Source organism: Thermobia domestica, chromosome 4 (assembly GCF_964235325.1).
Source record: "Thermobia domestica chromosome 4, izTheDome1.hap1.1, whole genome shotgun sequence".
NCBI lineage: Eukaryota > Metazoa > Arthropoda > Insecta > Zygentoma > Lepismatidae > Thermobia > Thermobia domestica.
In genome coordinates, this window is record NC_137457.1 from 19,042,639 (window position 1) to 19,067,992 (window position 25,354).

General features: G+C 32.7%; 1 long non-coding RNA gene across 1 annotated transcript; it reads right to left on the bottom strand.

Moving 5' to 3' along the window:
* Positions 1–483: 483 nt before the first annotated feature.
* LOC145683266 (uncharacterized) lies at positions 484–14,713 on the bottom strand. The gene is made up of 3 exons (XR_014130992.1): positions 14,581–14,713; positions 6,905–6,929; positions 484–867 (listed from the first exon to the last, which is right to left on the bottom strand). It is a non-coding gene; the product is annotated as an uncharacterized LOC145683266 (long non-coding RNA).
* Positions 14,714–25,354: the final 10,641 nt, after the last annotated feature.

A 25,354-nucleotide genomic window follows, 5' to 3' on the forward strand; every position in this document is an offset into this window, starting at 1 on the left:
AGCGAGAGAGAACTATTGTACACTAGCAGAGAAATATATCCTGAAATTGCACCAAAAATTGAACTAGTTATGTCCAAGTTCTAGAAGAAGTTATTAGCTGTTATTATTTTGATAAACTAGATGAAATGAATGAAGATGCTTCACTGTTACATTAAATTGATAATTGTATAACTGTATTCAGAAGTCTTAGATGATAAGGCAAAGATATTCGTAAGATATCAAGGTACTAAATGCATTGATTTGCATATATGTAATTAACAGTCCAATGTTGGATGGAGGCATTCCACAACAAAACCAACCAAATTGAGTATTTCCATTCCACTTTACTATGCATCTTCTTAATACATTATATATAGTTAAAAGACAGGTAAACTGTCAAGTTTTTTCTGTATGTTTTACGGTATTTAAGCATAATTTTGGAATTATAAACGAACTCATAAAGATAACAAGGAAAATAAACTAAATGACAACAAATAATTGTAAATGCTTCATTTATTAATTTATTGTGTTTTTCTTATAACTATTTATTACTCTCTGGCAAAAAAGCGATACAAAATATGAAGGTACCTACAAACAATTGGAACTAATTAATTAAGTAAGCTGTGATTGCAAAGCGTTCCCTGGCGGCTTCTTCGTTGAATTAGTAGAATGCGTAGTGTGTTGTGTTGGTGTTGTTAGTGGTGCATCGCATGACAATATCATATGCCGCTGTTTATCTACTGGCGTTCGATACCGCTACTGCCTTGGCTACTGCATCATTCTGCAGATTGTTATTATTGTTGTTATTTGGTGCGTCGTTCATATTGTTATTATTGTTGTTGTTGTTGGCAGGTGCGTCGTTTTGTACTGGTGCAACTGTTGAGTTCGCTGAGAAAGAAAAAAGAAAAAGAAAACATTTATGATGGATTGATAAACAATAAAATGAAAAAAACACTTAAGTACTTTTGACAAACACAGATTATTATATTTAACCGCTTAACGGTTTTACCCGAATTATTACGTTCAGGAGTACTATGTAAATCTTGATTATCCCGAGTTATTACGTTGAAACTATATTTTACCGTTCTAATCTGTATTTAAGCGAAATGTTTCGTTGTGCGAAGAAAAGGTGCAGGCAGCAAGTCTTATCAAGCAAATTAACCGTCTTTTGTTTTGGTTTATTGACTTTTACACCAGGCGGCAGTGTATTACTCCTGCAGTGCCCGAAATATTTCGGGATAATCCCGATTGAATATTTTCACGTTTTAAATAGCCTCATCTTATAAGACGATAGAAATTTTGCCATTATTCTGTTCAGGACTTAGCAGATAAAGCTTTTGTTTAAACAAAACATATTTTTTCAGCACGCAAATTCATTTAATCTTATAATTATTTTATTTTCAACTGTGCCCGAAAAAACTCTGGATAAACCAGAAGTAGTATTTTGAGGAGTTATAACTTTCGAAATTGGGTTCTGAATGATAATTAAAATAGATCATGTTAGCACGCATTTATGATAGATTTAAAATATGAAATAAAATAATATGACCTTTTTGGGACATTTCTCTAAAATAAATTCGACCGTTAAGCGGTTAAAATGTTCATAATGTTTAACGGGCATTTGTATGATCATTAACAGTAAGGAAAGAACATACTTAAAAAGAGAAAGGCAATAATATATATTTTCCTAAAAAGTTATTACTTCAAGTAGTATTTAGAAACTTATTGAAATACTGTTCCCATGTATTTTCAGAGAGATTTGAACTCTAACCATAATAGTTCAGTAAGCAAATTTCCATGGAATAGAAAGTGTTTTGGCAACAGTCGCTAGTTCAAGGCATTGTACTGCATTAACTATAAAATTAATCTCTTTTGAAAATATATGTCTTACTTGCTGATCGTTGGTTAGTTTAAATAAGAAACGTTAGTAAACAAACACACAAACAAAATAAGACGAACCAAGATGGAACTTTCATTAACTACTAAGTTTTGGGAATTCGACGTTTAATATACAATACTGTTCCTGGAAATACCGAAAACCAGTTGAAATACCAAAATTGGCATAGTTTTGTTACCATATTGAAAAATAACAAAAGAAATCAACGGTAACCCTTTTCTTTCACAACAATAAAGGCATGATGCAAATGAAATATACAAATATGATTTTTTTCAGACTTTTGACATGAAACCTTTAAAGAGTACTCTTGCAAGGGAACATCTTATATTGATAGTAGCATTATCCAATCAAACAATATTGAACCAATAGAAGAGTGAAGAAAAGTGAGAAATCCAAAGTTTTACTGAGAAACACATGAGATACAGAGGAAAGAAAGATCTAGAATCCTGTGAAGATAGCAATGCAAAAGATACACTGACACAGAAAAAAAAAACACACTTCAAAATGATTAAAGTAATCAAAATGACAATTACACCACTGTATAGTAAGCAAATATTGTATCCACAGACATGCTCAATAACATCATATTTAAAGCAATGTTGCCAACAGAGCACAAAATGCAGTTTTGTTAAATGGCACGGAACACAAATCATAACGTCTAGAAAATATAATTAGGTGTAGAATCATACCTGTGACGTCTTGGTGTACAATGTTGCCAACCCTTGAGAATAGGCCTATATGAATTTCTATATGAATCTTGAATGTGGAAGAGTACATACAGTACAAGACGCGAACTAGTAAAAACCAAAATGTGAGACCACAAACAAGAATATAATCACTGAATTACGAAAATAAGGGGCGAAACACAATGTCGAAGTAGTTTTGCCCAATTGAAAAATCAGAATAGTATCAAACAAAACACACGAAATGATGGCCACTTGGTCATCAAAGGACATGGGTCATTTCAGCATATGTGCTGTGTTTTGGCATTATTCCGACATTTCCCCTGTCCGTTGTTTATATACTTCAGTGATAATATTCTTGTTTGTTGTCTCATATTTTGGTTTCAACTAGTTCGAGTCGTGTATTGTATGTACTCTTCTACATCGAAGATGTATACAGGAGTTCATATAGGAATAACCTCAAACGTTGGCAACACTGTAAATCAAGACGTCGCAGCTATGCTTCTACTCCTAATTAGATTTTCTAGACATTATAATTTTTGTTCCGTGCCATTTAACAAAACTTCATTTTGTGCTCAGTTGGCAACATTGCTTTACATATGATGGTATTGAGCATGTCTGTGGGTACAGTATTTGCTTACTATACAGTGGTGTAATTGTCATTTTGATTACTTTAATCATTTTGAAAGTTTTTTTTCCGTGTCACTGTATCTTTTGCATTGCTATTTTCACAGGATTCTAGATCCTTCTTTCCTCTGTATCTCTTGGGTTTCTGGGTGTGGGCCCGTAAAACTTTGGATTTCACACTTCTTTGCTCTTCTATCGATTGCATATTGTTTGATAGGGCAATGCTACTATCAATATAAGATATTCCCTTATAAGTATGTTTTTACACTAAAATAATAGGATGTCTGTGGGTACATTATTATCCACATGCAGCATAAATGACTCGTTATTAAGGTCTTATAAACTATACAATATTCTACAGAAACACTGGTTGCTGACTAAGTATTTTGACTGTTTTTATGACGGGTATAAGAGAACATCCAATCATAAGACTAGTGGAAAATACACACTCTTGGATACAATCCAATTGCATGCTTGATACCAATTTGAGACACTGAATGCAAGTAAACTATTTTTAAACTTATCAAGCTTAACGAAGAAAAAATGAACTCAAAAAGTTTGTCTTTCAAATACTTTCTTTTTTTTTAAAAAATAGTAAAAGTCCAGAAGCTGTCATACATTTTAAAATGCATTTTTATAGTAATTTTAATATGTCTAATCTTTAATGAAACTATTTGCAAACTTTCCAGTTTACGACATCAGTAGAAAAGTTACTTCCAGGTTAGAGTCGTTGAAGTAGTGTTTACGCTAGTAATAATGGAGACCACGTTTCTACACATTCCTATTTACACCTTTTATAATATTTTTTAAATAGTTTTACTAGAAAATGTATCTATATACTATTAAGTAATAATACGATAAATACATTAAGAATATATAACGGTTGTAGGATGATAAATTAATCAATTCTTTATGGTCAACTAAGTAAAGATGAATATCTCAAACTTTAAGTAGTTTCAGACGGACATTTTTATCGTCGTTTGCAGATACGTTTCAGAACACTTTCTTTGTACTTAGCACACTCAAAATAGATTAAAAATAAAATCAGAAAAATATAGAAATGTGGATGTGTTCTGTATTGGCACAAACGGTGTTTCAAAGACCCAAACTATGAGATTAATTTTCTTGTGATTTCAAGGACGGCTAAAATTAATATAATTCCATTGAATTTCTTACCCCAAAATTAATATAAAAATTTAAAATAGAAATTTATTGAAACGTTGGCACTTATAGTATTGGCTTAAGCAGTACTCACTAAGATTCCAACTTTGAGGTTATTTTGTCGTGACATAATGGACGGAAAAGTTTAAATATAGTTCAGCTGTATTTACCGTCGTACTGTTAATATCAAAACAACAACTATGAATTTATGCAAACTTGAGAACCTTTACTAGTTGCATGATCGGATGTTCTTTGTATAATGCGCTTCAGGTTAAGAACGATTATATTGAAAATAAATTATTTTCACTCATGTATACAACCTGATTCTTCACATTGAAGACAAACACGTTCTTATTAGTGACAAGTACTGCTACTTTATTATTCGTATTGTTATTATTGCTTATATTCAATCATATTGTACGGCATGAACTGTTTGTTCAATCATATTAAAAACACAAACTGTACATTTAGTCCAATCATAAGACATGAACAATATACATATTCAACGCAATGCTAAAAATAATTATATGTATTCAATACAAATATAAATACTGAGGTATTGATTTAATTCAATAAGCTAATTATTACGGCGAGATTTATACCTTAATGCACACGGCTATAACAAAATATTTAATAGTGTTAGGCAAATTTGTATACTAATAAGGAAATCAATGTCTCCATCTTATATGTACAGTATGACAGTTCAGTACTTAACTGATTTCATGATGCAAATTTAGTTCATACATGTAAACTAATTTCTTAAATGTTACTTCTCACATGAAATTTGGCTAATATAAATCATTGTAGAACTTTTTTTTATAGCTTCTGCTAAGTGGGCTTTTATTTGACATAGTGCTGGCCAATTTATAACACAGTACGCGGCTGAGCAAAATAATTCCCAAACCTGAAGGCAACTTGATTGATTGAACTCTTGAAGTCTCTCGTAGCTAAGCGCTTAGCGTACGCGCCTTTGGCGTAAGAGACTCTGGTTGGACTTCCCGCGGTAGCTCATGTGGATCGGAGGCATGAGGAATATCAAGCCTCATTTCAAGTATATAATGATGGTCAACTACAGTCATTCTGTTACGTGTGGGGTTATAGAACGGTAATAGCTATACCTTTTATCTACTTGTGTGCCACAATTTGTTGATCACTGCCTTTAAACATTATTAAAATTGATGATTTTAAAGTTTCCTGATTCTTTGTATGCATTTTGTGTAAGTAGTACGATGCCATTCTAATTTAGTAGTTATGCCATGTTAGTTAAATTTAAGTGTATTATAACATGAGAATCACGTTGAGAAGACATCATAAAAATATTAAACTATTTTATGTTCCAAAACAGCCAATCCCATGTCAAACGGACTAACTTTGAAACACGTCAGTCCAGAGATATTAGTCATTAGCGATTAAATGCCCCATGTAATGCCTCCTAAAGTCAATTGTCTTCATCGGCATATACCATTACTTTTTCTCCGTTACCCTACAACTTCTCATCAAAACGTTCTGTCTTTGATTCTGTTTTTCAGACTAATTAGCTATCCATCCTAGTATGACAAACGATCTTATTGTAACTTAATATTCTTGATATCATATTCTGTTTTACACATTTCCAGTGTTCTAAAAAATACATGGAAAGTAGACAGAGCAAATGCCAACTCATGTAGCAGATTTTCGTGATAAACAAAATCTTTGACAGTATTTGATAACTGTTTAAGTACTCCATACACGAATGTAGAACTTTTAAAGAAAAATATATCTTTGACAGCGTTGTTAGTAAAATTTTAGGTACCGTACTCGAGATGGTGGGTTCATAACTTGTTAAGCTAACAGGAGTTCCGTTGAGAAATCGATGACCTCATTGATTCGCAACTTTGCAACTTAGCAAGTTTTAGGAAAGTAAAGTCGATAGTCAGATCTACTCCCGAATATTTAACTTAATAAGCTAAACAGTTAACTGTGAAATCGATGGTTATTTATATGATTCACACATACATTCATAACTTTCAAGCAAATATGATATTTGGCACTCTAGTCATTACATTTTATGTGCTAAACTCAATGAGTTTTCTCGTGAAGTTAACAACATTTTGAAAAGCGGAACGGATTATTGATTTAGGAGCTCCACTAGTGGATTCATAAATCCGCGAGCTAATAAGGTTTTCAAAAGCGAAGTTGGTTGTCATTCTGGTGATCCGCTTTTCGATTCATTATTTAGTGTGTTAAGATCTTAGTCGTATTAGGGACAGAATTCTTAATGATAAATCAATGTTCCTTCGGGTAGTTAAGATACAGATCCGCGCATTTTCAAGAAAACAAGATATGTAATCACACAATCCATCGTCGTTTAGGTATTCCACTTCATGCATTCCTTACTACTGCATTTCAGCGCCACTACTATTTCTCAAGTACTACGAATACTAATAAATTACGTTGATACACATATGCATACCAACTGTAATCATTTGTTAGTTACCTTCGTTGTAATATTACAAATAAAATTCAGAAGTTGATTTTTATTGAATAAGTTACTGTCTATAGAATCTACATTACGTACCTTCTATTAGAGCTACTTGGTAGATCTGTAAAAGAGAAGAAAGTATTCAAATAGCAAATAACAAAATATTTTCCTACGTTCAATAACGAAGAATGAAGCAGTAGATCATGAAATTCAAAATGCATAAACAGTATTTGAAAAAGTAGTAATTTATGATTGAATTTAGCAAATATTCAGAAATGAACTATTTTAATATTGGATTTGAGAACATTTGGAAGCATGAATTAAAAACTGTACTCACCATAACATTTCACCGTAATTTTGAAAAAAAATCAAAGATGTTGTAATAAGAGAGAGACATTTTGTTTGAAACACATAGTTCGTAAAAAGAATTAACAGTGTTTTACATAAGAGAGTTATTTACAAAAACTGAACGTTAATCATTTATCCTCTGAAAGGAGCATAAGATAAAGATCCTAAAGATAAAATATGTTCAAAATGGTGAAAAGTGGGCATAATGGTCCCGTGCTCTGAAAACGAATCATAAATTAGTTCTCAGAATATATTAATTTTTATTGGATAACACTGTTCTTGTGAGTTTCCTGCGGAGTTCTTTCGATTTCCTTAATTTTTCTTTGCACTAAATTCCTCTCTACTGGATTAGTGGCTACTACATATGCTAATGGTACACTAAAGACGGGGTTCGATTACTAGTTGGACAGCATCAAACTCATGGTAATGGTTAACATCCGACTTTAAATTGTATGTTCTATTGTAAATATCATGTGATGTTGGAATTTTCTTTAGGTGGTCCTTTTCAAAAATATTCACTATCTCTATACTTATTCTCTGCGTGTTCCTCCTATTGTAAATTTGAGATGAAGTTCATTATATTAATATTTGTTGGGTACACACAGTATACCCCCGTATTCGCAGATATACAATCTTGGATTTGCTCCTGACAAAATGTGTGCATACAAATCAAGTCATTTTAGTGATTCGTCTACTTACATTCATCTTCAAGACTTCTAGGTATTCATGTTATTTTGAGTTGATTTTGAGTTTAACGTCCCGTTCAGCAGCGAGGGTATATACTCAGGTGATAATGGGACTAATGTAGCAATATGTTCTCTATATGAAATATTCCAAACAACACTTGTATCTTTTACTTTTATTCAGTATTCTTTACTCATCATATTTTTTAGATGAAAGATTAAATTAAAGTTCTCCGTTCGTAACTCAGAGTCGAAATTCAAACTGATCTAATAGAGATTTATATTCGTAAATTAAACAAATAAAGAAATAACTCATAAATGGTGATCTCCTAGCGCAATATTAAGTACTTTGTTTTTTCTGCTACAGTTTTGTATGCATGTTGGTTAAGTCATAAAGCTGATATACACACAAAATCTCTCGAACCAAATTTCACTGGACTAAAACTCACAGAATAAGTTGCATCTCTTGAAACTAAAACCTTCCCTAACAATATATGACATACTTTGAGAAGTCAAAATCAAAAATAATAATAATAATAATAATAATAATAATAATAATAATAATAATAATAATAATAATAATAATAATAATAATAATAATAATAATAAGCAGAAGAAGAAGAATTGTTAAGTAAGATGAAACCAGAAGTGTTTACTTTAAATACTGAATTTTAAGTAATTGACAGGTCCTAAATTTATTCACATATAATAGTAAATAAAACACAAACTATAGAAACGTTATCCATGGAATCCTTTCATGTTTTGCTATGTACAAGTTTAAGGTTAATACTGTGACATTTATTAAAATGTATATGTGTCAGACTAAGGGAGAAATTGTCTTCGAAACCCTTTCCAATGTCTGAATTCATTTTAGCTATATAGTTTGGTGATTAGAAACAGCGAATCCTTACCTGGGTTCAAAATTTATGGATAATATTTTGCCAGTCGAAAACCTCATAAGTTAAGAAGATAAAACTGTGAATTTGAATTCCTCCTCCTTAAAAGCAAGTGGACATCTATCAAAGTATTTTTGACAATTAGGCTTTTAAATGGGAAAGTGTGTAAAATACTTTATATATTAATACTATACAATTAATTTTCTGATTACTATACTCAGATTAATTTTCAAATTGCACAATATGTTTCTGCACTAAAATTATTTTAAGTCAGAATAATTCATGCCAGTTTTCGAGAAGTTACGAAATTGTTTAGAGGAGAGAAGACAGCTTGTCTCCGGTATGAGAATGTCCTTGAAATAAACGGATATATTACTTAATAGTACTTACATTGTTAGCCGGGACACCTTACTACGTATTATGGACGTGTCCGTTATGAAAATGTGTCCCGAAGTTTTGTATCACTAAATATGTTAATTTTAAGTATATTTATGTATATTCTACATATGGGGATATTTTGAACACCGTGCACTAAAGAAACCGCTATGGCTAGATTTCGTCTAACGAGATTTTCGATTGCAAACTTTTAACATGGGCGAAATTTTGTCCAGTGATGTTCTGGCAAGGCAATGTCTCATTTGTGGACTTTTCCGTGACTAACCATTGACCAGATGAGATTTTGACTTTTAAAGTTTAGGACAGTGAAATTTTGCTTAGGAGAGATTATGACATATGATGTCATGGATGCTAAATTTTGTACTAGAAAGCCATATGGCTACTTTTGCCTCTCCTACTGAAACAGCTAGATACATGATCGATTTTCTAAATTTCCATTAAATAACATCTTCAATATTTTCGAATAATATTAAAGACCTGAGACGCAATATCCACTATATGAATGTTTGAGATTGAGGAGCAAAAATATTTGAAATTATACAACGTTAACACCTACAACCGTCAGATTGTCTTTTCTTTTGATGACTGAATCTATGAGTCCAGTCAATAACTTTTGTTTAGCTTTAAATGGGTGTAACAAGTAAAATCAAACTCATTATAAAATACACATGATCTGAGACTTTGAAAGGGAAACAAGAACATAGATAAATATGAGAGGAGTCTGAAGGGAAGATAACTGATACAACAGAGAAACATTCAAAATCTTAGGATGAATTACTATGATGCAAACTATCTTAGTAACTTCTAAATCTTAGGGTCTAAAGAATGCTAAGTTTCTTGTCAAATGCAGTTCTCTAGTTTAATAATATATTTCAAATACCTTAACCTAAAACGTGAATACTCAAGACAACGTATCATTGATTTATGTAATTTGAGTAGGATTACTTTAATAAAAACAAAAATAAAGAAGTGCCGACTTAATCCATATTCAGATATTTATCATTTTTGGTCAAGGAGTAAGAGTATGTGTACATATTTTTAGCCATCTGGAAGTTTTAGTATCTCAAGAACATTAACCTTAAATTCTTATGTTTAAAAGGACATCTTATTCTAATTTACAATATTTTTAATTAAGAGTTATTTTCGAAAGCACTATAAATTGAAAGATACTTTAATAAGTTTCTTAATGTTTTCTTCTTACTACTTCTAATCCTCTATCGTTATTAAATATATCAATAAAATGTCTTTATAACACTACAATAATTAAACGTGATAGTTATAATTCAATCACATATCTGCACGTATTGTAAGTCTACCTAAACCACGACATCTATTGTCCAGTTTCCAGAACTATGTTCGTTTAATGTGTAAGAAATCAGCTTACGTAAATGAAGATGTCTTATCACAGTTTATTGTATTTATTTTATGTCCTAATGCAGTACTGAATTTAAAATAGATTCAAGATACTAAAGTAGTATTGAAATCAACGTGTACGCACACTCATGTTCAAAATGATTGTCGCATGTCTAGAACTATCTGCTTGTAAGAATATAATTTGATAATGATTTTGCAGGGTACTTTTAATACTGGTAAATGTATAATCGGAAAATGTAAATTTCTGGTAATTGTCAAAGGAAAAGAATTATAAATACGAATATTAGAATGAGTAAACTATAACGCTGCCAAATGGACAAGAAACTTTTATTTTCGTTTTATTGTTCTTATCTACTGTTTCTTTGAGTTGAAATTTGTCACATACATGTCTTTGTCCATTATACAAATACTAACACTATAAGAGATACCGGGAGAAATCGTTATCAAATTATATTCCTACAACAACACATTTATAGACATGCGACAATAATTTTGGACATTTGTGTACATAAAAACGTTTCTCTTTGCGAAAATTAAATCAGCCACAATGTCGCTATTAGTTTCACTGTCAGTACAACTATTGTCTTAATATTTTCTCCCTTTTCGACTTCGTAATTATGGTATGTGTAAATTTCAATAGTCCTATAGAACAGTTATGTACGTTCTTTTGTCTCTCTGTCTGGTGACAGGTATCGATCAAAATGGTAATGAAAATCGAGGGACATTCTCTTTGTAGTCGTTGCAAGGTCTCAATGTAGGGTCTACCTCATCCTTTAGCTCTACAGTATATTCAAATGGAAAGTAATATTAGTAATAATATCTTTCACCTTACAACGTTGATCGTCATAGAACAGAAACGGCAGCCAATAACAGCAAGAAGTTTTCTGCAATCTATTCAGTGTATTAAGCAAATATATCTGTTTTTCCGGCATTTCTCTCTAAGATAAAAAAAAAACTGATAAGGAGTGCTGCTTTATCAGTCTCAGTTTTTACCTTAATAGAGCAATAAAAACAAAAGTAGGAAAAACCCGTTTTTTGGAATTCTTTCTCTCATAATTATCAGAAATAGGTTTCTTTAACTCCTTTGAGCCTTAAGAACAAATGTGTATGTTACAAATGTATGTGATTTATTGTATTCTACTGGAAAGACTGATTCAAATAAAGTATTCATTTCCTCAATTCTTTTACGTTATTTAGTGTCACGTATAAGCAAATAGTTCAGTGCCGAAACTCTCGTCTTGTGAGAGCATTGGCAACTGATTTCTAGAAACCTACGGTGTCTGCCACACACTCACCTTCAGTAACGAAAACATATTTGAATATCGACTAGACGTGCATACATGAAAGTGACTTTTCTTTCGTTAAAAAAAAGCTCCGCTTTCATATATGGGAAGTTAATAAATTATCTGGAAAGTTTTGCAAACTGAGGAAAAGGATGGTTCTAGTACCTCAATACCCAGGAGCGAATTACGAAAAGGGGCGCGGTGGCTCAGTGCTACAGTGTTCGCCTCCGACGCTTGTGGTCCCTGGTTCGATCCCAGTAAGCTCCGTGTGGACTTTGTGGTGGATAAACTCCGTGTTCGTCAGTTTTCTCAGAGTTCTCTCGTTTCCTCCCACTTTCTTCATTCCACCATTTTGCTCATTTGTCATTATCACCGTCTCCTTAACCTAACCGGCATAATCGTGGGACGTGAAACTTAAAGATTTCATTTCATTTCATTTTCAATTACGAAAAGAAAATGTTAAATAAAGATGCTAATGAAGAGGAGTTGCTGGTACTTTCGTCAGAAAAATTGGATATTCACTTTGAAAGCAGAATAATTTATTGGAAGTCATAAAGTAATCATTACAAATTACAATTTGCAAATTAATTAATCTTGTAAAATATTGTTCTCAAAGTTCTTTTATTTCCTTCCATTTTCTTACTCCCAAACCACTTCACAATTATTCACTGTCATTTATTGGCAATAATCTTTAGTCTTAAAGAGAATTTAAATATACATATTTTCAATCACTCTCTTTACTTTTTTAAATAACGAATTATTGCAATTACATTTAAATAAACAACATTTAGGAACACACAACATCGTCTATTGAATGCAACTTAATTGTTAATCATATCTTGCCAACTTTTTTTTTCTTGCCCCAAATATGTCGTGTGAAGTCCAAATTTCAATACCCCAGTGAGATTTGAAAAAACGAAAACGAATATTCTAGTCAGGGGAAAAGAGGAAATCGATGAAATTGTAAAAATGCGAAATAAATTCAAGTGAAATTCAAGCAAGCTGATTCTACATATTTGAGAGGCAGACATGGTCGTAGCATATCAGATGGGATTGATCAAATTCCATATCATTTCTTTGAACGGTTTTTGGAGAGATTAGAAAGAAATATGTATACTGAATTTCTTTTTCTTAGGATCAGGTATCAATGAGACTGAATAGCTTAGACAGAAAACTGTATATGTTCTATTGAGCGGTTAAGTCCTGTATTATAAGCATTTGTTACTTTCTTGCTTCAAGTTACCCAGCCATGTTATATATATGCTCTGTAATGATATACTGCTGAGGAATTGTCTACTTATAATAGTATTTCATGTGGATGGTGTGTCAATGGTGCGGGTGATGTGAGGAAGCTGGAATTTTGATTCAATTTTCACTAGCACATCAGATAATTCAAACTGAATAATACAACGGTTGAAATTACCGATGGAATTTAGTCACAAAATAATGTCACCACATTTGCAACAAATTTAACTAAGACTCTTACAGTGTATAATTTTCTCGTCTTAAATTCGAATTCTGCGCACTGACAGACAACCAGTCCCTGAGAAGAACGTGCTTTGACTTTGAAGAAGTCGCAAAACCCCAGATTTCAAAGGGTAACCTCCACACAGAAGCAACGAAATTTATAATTAATTCTGAAATTGACACGGGAGTACTTTCAATTTAAAAAAATATAAATTTAATCTATCAGTTAAACTATCGAAGTGAGACTTATTGAGTTCAATAGTAAACTAAACTTAACTGTCGTAGTAATATCAGAGCTACAACATAGGGACAACATACAACTTTATAGTAGGACCTAGTATCCATTCAGGTTGGCAGTTTCAGATCTAAGTTACGTTGAAGATTATTGGTATTGAAACGCTGCAAACATCATCATATTGATTATTGAGCAGTTATTATTACGTTAAGTCTTGTTCATAGATGAGTTTCGTGCATAATGTAATTTAGCTGAGTTATTTATCTAACTCTTTAGTTACATGGTTAACGTACGCACCTTTGGCAAGGTAGATCATGCTTCGAAGCTGGTGCGGTTAGGATCCTACGTGAAACTTTAGGTCAACGTCTCATGTGGGCTCGATAGTCAACGAGACTCTTCACGCCAGATCAACCAAACAAATTATTTATTTTGTTGTACAAGGCATACAGTTATCCTATGATTCGTAATGACTTTCTTCATGTCTATTCCATGTTACCAGACACCACGTCAGTCGGAATAAAACTTCTTTTCAACAATATGCTGATCAGCTTCTTTCTTTTCGTTCTTTTTAAGTCGTCTTTAAAGCGTTGTACACTCGTATTGACTGTTCCCATGTACTTTTCACTTACTGTTTAGCGTTTCAAGATGGATAAATATTAGTTAAGTGTTCCGACGTAGAGAGCTAGTAAACTGCTGGTGTTTTTTTAAATGGTTAATATCATTTGTTGACGATATATAAATATCGAGGAATTAAAATGTAAAGTTGATTTTGCATGTCAAGAAATGTAAAGTACCTGTCATATGCTTGCTGTACTTGATGCAACTCCAGCATTTATGCTAATATAGACTTCAGCACTGATGCTCCCTTCTTTCTGCATATTATACAAATTTTAGATGTAAGTAAAAATGTTATCTAACACTAACAAATAATTGTAATATGTAATTAAATACTATTCTAACATTTCAGAGATACTTTAGAGATGAAAAAGTACGCGCTTGCAAAACCATGCAACTTACAGTAGCCGTTGCATCTGGGTAATACAATATTGTAACTTTGAATATGTTAGTTAGTAAGACGTGATATACTTACCACGAACAAGGCAATACACAAAAAAGCTACGAAATATTTCATGATGATGTAGAATGATTACGTGCAGAGTGCAGACAGCAAGACGTTAAGGCTTTCGAGAATAGGAAGAAGTACCTCTGCATTGGCTTATATACGAGATACAAAACAATTGAAATCCTTTACAGGATAATGTAACATGACCAATATGTGTCCAACTTAAAGGTAGATATATTTTCATACCTCATTAAATACATCAATTTTGTACTCTCTCCATTCGTACTTCCAATTACTTGATGTATCATTGTTTTTGTGTTTTGATTGTTATATTTTAGAGGGAAAAGAAACAAATTACTCGACTACTTTTCGACTCAAGCTGCAGGTAGTTATTAGATAATTTCCATTGCACTAAAATTAATCTTAATGGATCTTCGCATAACTTTGAGGCGTCTCGTCTTTGTTCTAAAGGTGCAGTTACTTAAAACATCTTGGAACAAAAAAATTCTATATACCGTTTATGTTCCTTGTACTAATACTTCAAGTAGTTAAGGATGTCATCAAATTGCTAATTAAAATGGGCAATTATTAACATCTGCAGAGCTATCTCGTAGTTTTAATGTAGCTTTCTCTTATTGCTTAGATTTTTTTAAATACTAGCACTGTAAAAGTTAGAGTATTTTATCTAGACTCCTATATATGGTTAAGCTAATCAACATTTTTTTTTATTTTGTCTATTCTAGTGAAAATAAATGCAATCATCGTAGATCCTTTTCCTTTCCAAACTAAAGCACTGAACACACACAAATGAAATGCCGTATCACAAGGAGAAAAAGAAGCAACAAAATAATTTTCAACTACTCAAGGATAATTATCGCTAGCAATTATTATAGATAATAATTAAAGAAAAGTCATGTTTTCTCATAACTAATTGTATTATAGGTTCTGTAAAATTAGTCTAAAGTCTTTCTATAATTCAAATGGAAATAGTTTTTTATTTCTTTAATTATCTTTGGTTATGTTGTGATAAATTATTATATGGGTAACTATATCAATATTCCTCATTACATTTCATGTATAGTACAGCCATAAATGGCAAGGAAATGGATATCATGAAGACTAAGTTAGTAGTAACAAAAGAAGAAACAGGAGTAATTAGTACTGCCGAAATGACAAAAAAACAAACTAGGCAAATTATTTTGTTGAGAAAGAAGTCATTCATTTCTCAATATTTGAATTTTCCAACGGATAACTGTGATTCCAGCAAGTGAGATTTATCCAATTTACTATTTTCCATATGGAAACAGGAGTCTTGTGTAATGTGGAAACATTTCCTACAATAATTATAAGAACTAACACTTCAATATAGATCTCATGTTATAAGCTGAAGTGGTTGGAGTATGAAGGTAGTAACAAATTGTACATTTCTGGAAAATAGACTTTCACTACTATGTCTGTTAATATATGCCCTTCATCGTTTCCAAATCTCTTAACTTAGAGGATAATTTGCTAAATAATATGTTATGCAGCATAATTAACAGAAATGCCAGAATTTAACGTTTTGAAGAATGTAACATAACACCTTTATCCTCTAAGCGCTGGAATTACTTTCGTAAATAACATTAATAACGCAAAATTGACAAACTTTATGTTCTAGACTGAGCTAAGTCATTCAAATCTACAAATAAGACAAATTAGTTCTTTCACTGGACGAGGTATGATAATAAGGCATCTGAAATTTTCGAATTTATCATGATTCGACAAATCAATTTTCATAATTTGATGAAAAGAGTCTATAAGTTAAAATTCGCAGAATACACGAATAAACCTACATTTATTGCTGAAAGTGAATTGCACATCTCTGTTTTGTTTAAGAATAATAATGCTTAAGCTAATCCCATAAGTAAGAATTCATCCCCGGCAATAAGTCCATTTGTCTTTTGCTATGGTCATGCTGTAAGATGCAAATGAAAATCTTTTCAACACTTTATTTTACTACTTTGTTATTTTGTTCCCCTTCAACTCCCTCAAGTCCAGAAATATTTTTAATCATTATTGAAAAGTGACGCCTGAATGGGACATATAAGAACGAAAGTTATTCTCATGTGTTTTAATTTGCTAAGATAGTACTAACAATATATTCGAAAATATGCATTTTTGTTTCGCGAGTAAAATTGTCATGTAATCGCACAAGGGCTTGTTACTGTCTACTAATTATTATTATCTCGAGCAAATCTCACTGGAGGTGGTTCACTGTCATTACCCGTGAAACCTATAGAATACTGGTCTGTAATTATAATGAGTCTGAAGGTCATAACCGTCATGACTAGTAAAGTGGAGGACCGTATTTTCTTCTTCTTCTTCTTCTTCTTCTTCTTCTTATTATTATTATTATTATTATTACACTACAAAAATATAAACACACTATTTGAAATATTACATACCTATTCGATGTGACAAATGAGGATGACTAGCGGCGTTTACAAAGGCTGGGATATCTACATCCATTCCTGTTGTTATGAGCCGCCGGAGATGTAAAAGAGAAGTCTCCAAGGCACCTTCTGAATCGATTCTTCATCATTTTCATGGTGGAAAATGTACTTTCACGCAAATATGTACTATCAAACACTGACACCCTTTTCTGACCAAATTCACAATATTGAGCAAGGGTGTTGCCGTTGATGCCCACGCCCTTTCGTTGTGCAGAAGCACTAAATGGATGCCTTATTTCGAAAGAAGAGTGGAAACATTAAACGAATAAGTAAATATAAATGAAATAGTATCAGTAATAATAATCGTAAATAGTGAGAGCTTTGTAGGCAGCAGAAAATGGTTTGACTGGTTTGAATGGCACGCGGCCCGCGGACTGCCTTTGGACAGCACTGCTATAGAATAAGAAAGGAGTTTCAGAGGCACAGCCGTTCTACAGATATGTGCAACGAAATTGTTGCGTTACTTACAGATGATCTTCCATTTCAGATCATCTTCAAGATAAACACATTTGAAGGTTTAAACAGAACTAAATATTACTGAGAAACTTACTTTTGTGTTCAAAATCACTCTAAAATCGTTATATTGAAGCCGAAAAAAACTAAAAAATTAGTAAATTTCCTCCACGTTCTACTCAGTGAAATGGAGAAAAGTACAAACCAAGTGCATTGACATTTTGATCACTAAAACCCGAACATTGAAACTACACTCGAAAAAATACCGTTAATTTACCTGTATATACCTCATATTTTATTAGCGGCCATTTCTCTGCCATGAAATTGTAAATGTTACTGAAGAATATTAATATTAGTATCTAAACATATAACATTTACGTATATACAAAAATGTAAAAGAGTAATTTTCAGTATATATGTTCGATATCAAATGTATTCTAAAAATTTTTATACCAGAAATTAGAGTCGAAATAATTGAACTAGAAAATCGTTGTTTGCAGAAGTAGGTTATAAAAGGCAAGATCATTGATTCGAGTTCGCCTTGTAAACATTCGCATTCCCTTAGTCTCTAAATAACAGTTTCATTGAAAACGTATGATATAAGTTTCTGTCAAAACAAGATACAGACAAAAGAGAGCATAATGGTTTCTGCTTCCCTTTGTTTTTAGTCCCCTCGGAGAGTAGATGTGAAGTTTGAGTTAAGTTTAAAGTTACATAAACACTCAGAGCAAAGAGTAAATATTTCCATGTCTAAAGAGTTGTCCAAATCTATAACCCCCGCTTTCCAGTGACATAAAGCTATGAGATAGGAAACTAATAAATTAAATGTCGATGGTGACATTTAGAGAGATAATAGAAACATAGAGAGATGGCGTCAGCAACACTAAGGAATATCTTACTAAATGCCAAATGTGTTTGCACAAAGCAGAAAATTTAGCCTGTACGACCGGTAGAAGTGTAAGCTATACTATAAAAGAGAAAATGAACATTTCAATGCATTACTTATTTACCAAAAATTTTGCATTATTAATTTCGTTTTGAAGTCATTGTAAAGTCTTCAACTGAACAAAATTAAAGAAATGCCGTTTCTAATTAACAAAGTAGTTGTTTATAAATTCGTGATTTTATTTGTGGTGACTTTTTCAACTATGCAGCAATTACCTGAAATTAACCATATGACTTAAGAATAATGTGTAGACCACTGATAATGCGTAGTTAAATCTTGAACTTAAAACACTTTAAAAAATCAAGATATTTTTTTCTCAGTCAATATTATGGTCAAAGTTCCCTTTCGCATATTAATAGTAAGTATTTTTCTATTTGAAAACTAAAATCAGAAGAGACAAATCAAAGAAAGGAGAGAACATTTAGAAATTGCTTCTGATTCAATTGAACTTTATTTCACTAATGGCTCTTCCAAATTGTGTAACACAAAATCTGGAACGAAGATCACTTTCAGATTACTTACTACGCTTATTTGGTCACTTTCTGGCGTTCAACTACATGATATCCATTTCACTCATCGTAATTCTTGTGCTCTATCAGTGATATGTCATTTCGTGATGCGTTATTTATTAAACACGAAATTTAACGAAACAACCAAATCAATGCATTAATTAGAGGATATATAATTGATTAAGACTTTTAAAAAACAGAGGGTTTATAAGACGTGTACATGTGCTCTTTAATGTAAGGGGCGAATCACATCAGCTCTCACCGTTAACGAAATCCATTGTTTTTCGCCCCGGAAGGCTTATACTATTTCCATACTTGCTAGTACTTTTCTTCTATATTTTTACAGGTGAGTGGAATTTGACACATGTGTGTATTGTATCACGTTATGAAGACGTGTACATGTGCTCCTTAATGTAAGGGGCGAAACACATCAGCACCCACCATTAACCAAATACATTCTTTCTCGTTCCGGAAGGCCCATACTATTAATATACTTGCTAGTACTTTTCTTCTATATTTTTACAGGTGAGTGGAATGTGACACATGTGTGTGTTGTATTACGTTATGAGCTAATTCGAAGGAAAATGAGGTAAAACGTGTAATGCATCGGCAGAAGGTCAGAGGGATAAGCAACTTCCACTTTCACGCTTCCCTGTATTCGAAATAACACAAGATGCGTTATATTTTTTCAGACTTAAAACTATAAAGAAACGTGAAATATACCGGAATATAGTACATCGTATCATGTACTATTACGAACGCAAGGATCCATGTAATTTTTGATATCTACACTTTTCATTCCCCTCCGACACAACACAAGTTTACTTATGTAAAATCTTATATTTTGCTTACTTTCAATTCATCTTCAATTCAGAGCGTATCTGATAAATCTGTTGGGATTATGTCAGGCAATTATGATTTTTAGAAATCCCTTATACACTCATTGCACCTTACTAAAATATGCATTTTTGACGTATGCAGCGTATAGAAATATGCATGATTTCCTTGAGGCTGATAATGATCGCTACTCCATGGTTTCTAGTTTGTGAAATAGTACGTGTTGCAATGTAGTCAATATCATGCTATTGAATGGTTCTAGATCTGAAAGTATTCATTTTTGAACTTCTTTTTATTTCGATATGAGGAATCACCACGTTCTGTTTTTCAGTAAAGATCATTAACTCCTTGCATAAATTCTACTATCTGCCCTCTACTATTTGCCTTAGTATCTGTCCCCGTGACGATAAACCCTATGACACACACATGTTTCGTATAAATTGAGTCACAGAATAACAATATCTTAAACATGGTTTATTTTTATATATAAAGTACATATCCAGTACCATTAATATATACACTCTCCTTGCCCATTCTAAAACGAGAATTTTGAAAATTTCTGGGTCGTGCTTTCATTTATTTTAATGGAAATTTACATGAAAAGTTGAATTTTCTTAATTTGACAGGATCTTGAGATACTCAACATTATGAATAAATTTTAATGCCCTCTTACTTTACCCCTTGAGTACCCATTTTAATATAAATAACAAGATACAAATCTAGCTTATGTTGTGTTCCTCCAGAGATAATCTGAATGGTCATGCGGTCGATGAGGAGTTCGCAGATAACCATAGTTATAATATTTGAGTGACTTGGGGGAACATAATGGGAATTATCTGAAACACAGGAAACTGTGAAAGAATGTTGAACTTTCTTAAAAGAATGTTCTATACTTTTATATACTGGAAAATAACATTGAACAAGCTTGTACTGGAAAAGAAGATTCAACACTTTTATGATACTGGGAAAGAAGGTTGAACACAATAATACTGGAAAAGAAGGTTAAACACTTTTATAATTCTGGGCAAGAAGGTTGAACACTGTTATGATACAGGAAAAGAAAGTTGAACCTTCTTATGATACTGTAAAGAAAGCTCAACACTTTTATGATACTGGAAAAGAAGGTTGAACAATCTTATGAACCTGGAAAAGAAGGTTGAACAAGCTTATGATACTGGAAAAGAAAGTTGAACTCTCTAGTGATACTGGAAGAGAAGGCTAACACTTTTATGCTACTGGAAAATACAGTTGAACACTCTTGTGATAATGGAAAAGAAGTTTCATGATACTGGAAAAGAGGGTTTAACACTCTTATCATACTGGAAAAGAAGGTTCAACACTGTCATGATACTGGAAAAGCAGGGTCAATAATCTTATGATTATTGACCTCACGGAATGACACTCACGGAAAAACTTTCCTTGCTGCTTGCATGCACATTTCCAAACTTAAACTACCTATAGATTATTCTGTTGTTTGAATCCAACACACTGCACCTAATAACTCGATTTCACCTGAAGCACTGCTTACCATTATGCTTGCCCCAATCACTCATATATGCCCAATAGCTCCCTTTAAAACCGTAATTTTAAGAAGCACTTGAAGATGGGTACCCTTGTTTTAACTGAATAATTGGCTAGTTCCAGTGAATAACCTGCTAACTCCGGAGAAGTAAATTTTACAGGAGAGCAGTTTTAAAGATAACTTTTACAGGAGTTACCTGGTTAATTTTGACATAACCAAATGCTGTAACTTCCTCAATTTTATGAATTTGCCTTATTGGCTTCTACACAAAGTACCACCAAATCCCTTATACCAAAAGAAGCGTATACTTCTAAAATCTCAATTTTAATAAACGCGACTTAGCCGGTTATTCACTGGAACCAGACAATTTATATAGCAAGATTAATGTTTATAAATTGAGAGGATGATGGGATGAAATACTCAATTTTATGAATAAATTTTGAGACCCTGCCCTCTTCCCTTAGGAATCGGATTTAACCAAAGTAACAAGATAAAAACAGTTTTAAGGGATATTGTAGACCATTTTATGTTTGATTTATTCAACATTTTCTCAAAGCACTGATGGACAACCGCACTGTTATGAAACTTCACAACGTAGAAAGTTTTGTCACATTCCCTTAACACAATTTAGCAAATGAGGACGCAACGGCAGAGCCGACGGCAACGCAAGTTAGACACTGTACCACAAATTTGTAAAGAGGATTAGTGCTATATATTCTCTGGGTAACCATCTGAAATGAAGTTAAAAATAAAGTGAACTGTAAGTACCTAGTGGTTTCTATTTAATTACGTACATAACACTATCTTACGAAGTGTCATCTTCTTAGTTCATCGAATGTGTGGGAATTTCCCTCTATGAACAATATATTTCCTTTCGTAAAATCCCCAAAATTGTTGCTATGGGAAGTTTATATGAGCGTACATTGCAAGGTATTTTCCAAAGTACGCTGCATTCCAACGTGTGAAAACTCTACGTTTCACATTCTGAAGTAATACAATTGACACACTTCTTGATTTCTCCAATAATAATAATAATAATAATAATAATAATAATAATAATAATAATAATAATAATAATAATAATAATAATAATAATAATAATAATAATAATAATAATAAAGAAAAGATATAAAACAAAAAGGGAATGCCCTACAAGGGAATGCCCTACACATTTCATTCCGGCATTCAAAAATGCATAATGAGAAGACATTTCCATATAAAAGAGAAATTTCGTTTACTAAAAATAAAAGTACCCTGCCAACGCAAAAGTAGCAGTTCTCTTAACCACAGAACAAGTCCCGTTGCCATGAGATATCTCTTATCAATCGTTTGTGCGGGAATTAGGAAAGTAGTAAATGAATTTTTTTTATTTCTCCCGAGCTATGATAGCACAGATGATAGTACATGAGAGGCGGGCATTTTTAAAAAAAAAATCAGGATCTTAAACGAGAACTAACTGTTATTACTAGAAACATTGTTCTCATGTGTTGCTTTTTTTCCACCCCTCCTTTTCTCATGGTATCTGTTGCAAGAGAATGTTCTTTTGAAGAGAAACACACTACACAGAACCATAGGCTAATTCAATATATAAATAGGCAACGCGTACGTCTAAATAGATAGAATAAAGGTAAGATAAAAATTGTTATTACCCCATCATATACTACAGTATACCTTGGCGTTGTAACTAACTTGTTGATAGCTTTGGTACATTGAATACATTAAACAAGATTCACTGAACAAGCCAATGTTTATTTTAAAATAATAACTGGGTGACAGTTTCGCTAAGAAACTGATCATATTGCCTTTATCAGACACTGTAAAAACAAGTCTGACTCACATCTAAATATAACAGAATCCTAGAAACTTTCCGATCGGTGATTGGTTGCTCAGGACAAATTGAGCTAATCATGACAATGTTGACAAAAGGGGAACTTAACAGTACAAATCCCTTTCCCTCCCAGGTCTGGCAGAAAACTAAGCTACAAAATAAAATTTCTCCAGTGACTTGCCCCACTGTTCATCAATTTTAAATTCTCCATTCCAGTTCGTAACACAGCTTCTCTCTTTTCACAATGACTCTGGCCTCTTTCTACTTTCTTACTAACGTCCATTCTTCCCGTCCTAACATTTCAATATTGCTCCAATTAATATTATGGGCTGTGTCTGTCACTTCCTTATAAATATAATTTCTTACTCTTTCTAGTCGTACGTCATCTTTGTGCTATAGTAAACCTTATTTTAATTTGTTTCTCGTTTCACGAACATAATAACTATTACATTCACTACACCTTATTTTGTAAGTCACTCCTTTTCTTTGCCTTCTCTCCTTTCCACTTCCCCATCTTTCTTCTTTCCCTCATTTTAACACACTTATTTCCTTTCCCACAAGCATAAACTTCCCCTATTTTCTTTAGTGTTTTCTGAATTACCAGCGTGTCTTCCCACATACTTTCTATTGCCCACCATGGGTTCCTTTCTTCCACTCTATATTCTTCTTTCTTACCTTCCTTCTTGTTCTTACTATTCTGGTCCTTTCTTCTTTTCCCTTCCATCCTTAATTCTACTTTATCATGTCCGTTGGTCTCCAATTGCTTCTGATTTTTTTTATATCCTCTTCTACCTTCCTTCTGTCACTGCCAATCCACACGATTCTCTCCTCGATATTTTCTTTGAAGTTTCTCTTTATTGAACGATCAATATCCATCTCTCCTCACAGAAATTCCTTGATGCACACTTCTTCTTGATGCATAATTTTGTGAAACACTCGTCTCCTCGCCAGCTTATTGTCATATCTATGAACATAATGGCTCCTTTTCTTCCAATTCGAGTTCCATGCCTTTATCTTGATTCTATTTCCTTCACAAGCTTGTTAAGTTGCGTATGACTACCCTGATGTACCCCGAAGCAATCATCGACACCAGCTGAAAAATATAACGTTGTTCTCTCCTTTCCTTTTGGTTTCCTTTTCCCGTCGATTCATAACTATCTCCGCTAATGTAGGATTCATTCTTGATCCAATGTTCAAGCCTTACTTTATTCTTCTTAACGTCTTCCCTAAAGTGTAGAAATTGTTCCTCCATATGACCTGAAGGCTTCATTGAGATTTTCTACACCCGAAGTATGTCTTTTAAATTCTCTCATTTCTTCCGTTACTGCTTTTAATATGTCCTCCCTCTTCAGCCTGGGGAATATCAATGTTGAAAAGCAACTCCCTACCCTTTATACATCCAATGTTATTGTAACATATACCTGGTATTGCAACTTAGTCTCAGATATTTAGCTTTTCACCATGTTAAAATGTTTTTATTCGTTATTTTATAGGTAGCATTACGAAGATGTTTTAGTTTCATGGGAGTGAAAACAAGTGCACATCGATGAAGTATTTATATTAATGAGGGTGAAATCTGTGTTAAGCAGTTGTCTCGTGGCTAGATGGTTACAATATACAACTTTAGCATAGGAGATCCGAGATCAATTATTAGTAGGAGCTCATGAGGATGGGTTTCAGTGTTAAGCTTGGATGGTTTATGACTCACGTAACTATGGCGCTGAAGAAGGAAGTTAAAGTTAAAACTAACCAACATTTCTGCATTCGAATTTTTGAAAGACAATACAAACTACATTTCTTAGCATGTACTGTAATTGTGATTGCATAAACAATATTCAAACTATTATTCTTAACAGAAGTTCTCATTAAAATATTTTATAAAATAACTTGAGATGTTTCTTTTTCTTTCAAACTCTTACGGTTTTGTCATCTAGAACAATTATACTACGTATATTTAATTTTGAGTTCTTTTACGTATAAGATTCTAGTCCTTATGCTACACCGAGGTTACGGATTTGGACTTCTACCAGGATATCATAAAATAAGTATCGCTGTTCAGAGAACCATGGAGACGTACCCACTTGACAGAATGGAACGAAATCTGGTTGGAGTACATTTTGGAACATGCAGAATCGATTGGTGTAGAAAACACAATTAGTTCCAATTTTCGCCACTAGAGGTCATTGTGGCACTGTACAACAGCAAGTAAGAGCA